This window comes from Egretta garzetta, unplaced genomic scaffold (assembly GCF_000687185.1).
Source record: "Egretta garzetta isolate BGI_Z169 unplaced genomic scaffold, ASM68718v1 scaffold39, whole genome shotgun sequence".
In the NCBI taxonomy this organism is placed as follows: Eukaryota; Metazoa; Chordata; class Aves; order Pelecaniformes; family Ardeidae; genus Egretta; species Egretta garzetta.
Genome location: NW_009260945.1, coordinates 1,684,236 through 1,685,280, shown reverse-complemented (window position 1 = coordinate 1,685,280; position 1,045 = coordinate 1,684,236).

The window sequence follows — 1,045 nt, the reverse complement described above, 5'->3', positions numbered from 1 at the left end:
CCCCCCCCCCTTTTTTTTTTTTAAACATGCCTTGAGAACAAATTAACAAGCTAGTTATTAATCTGCAGCTCTTTAAGGACCCAATTGTATTTGAAACTTGCAGCAGTATATCAGCACATAATTTAACACAGTTTATGGCCCTATGTTGGAGAGAAAATAACTTCAGTGTGTGGGATTGCCCTATCTATTGCAACAATATTATTCTAGGCATTTATTAAGTTTCAGACTGGCAGGGGCCAGCATAAATCAGAAGTGTTGAAGTTGCTGTGTATTCCTCTAAGCATAAACCAAGTTGAAACTCTGGCTTACAAGAGAAGGGAGAAATTATCAGGAATACCAGTGTATTTATTTCAAAAGCTACTATTTTAGGAGTTAACCCAACATCCTATGACATGCTATGGAAGGTGATCAAGAACACTATGCCTGTAGCAGATACTGGTCCATGTGAGTGACTGCATCAGCTGTGTGAATTGTTTCACCTGTGAACAGTTGAGCCAGCAGTGAAATTCACGTTGATAACACCTGTGCAGCCTCCTCACAGTAAAAAGTGTGGTGTACTGAATTTTTGGAAACAATGTATCCTTACAGATATTTTTTCCCTTTTTTTTTTTTTTTTTGAGCAATTGGAGGCACTGGTGCATGATTATTGAATCTGACTGGAACATCTGCTGGGCAATTTTAATACAGTCAGTAGATGCTCTTAAATGAAAACTTGTAGTTTATACAATATAAACCTGGTCCTGCTGTTGGTCACAGGAGTGATCCTTGATATTATAGTCCAATTAAAGTCAGCACTTTGTAGGATAACATACTGTAAGGAATAGTGGTGATCCTACCCCCAGTAACAGGCAATTCGAGGAATTTAGAAAAATGAAAAGGTGGAGCTTTTCCACTTACTCTGTTGCTATTTTTTAATTTTCAAAGCTTCTTTCAAGACCACTCTTTTCCTTCATGGATGCAAGATGCCTAAGCGTCTCTTTAAAATCAATAAAAATATCAGTTCAGCTTTGCAAGAAATACTGAGCTGCAGCCAAAATGACAGCTA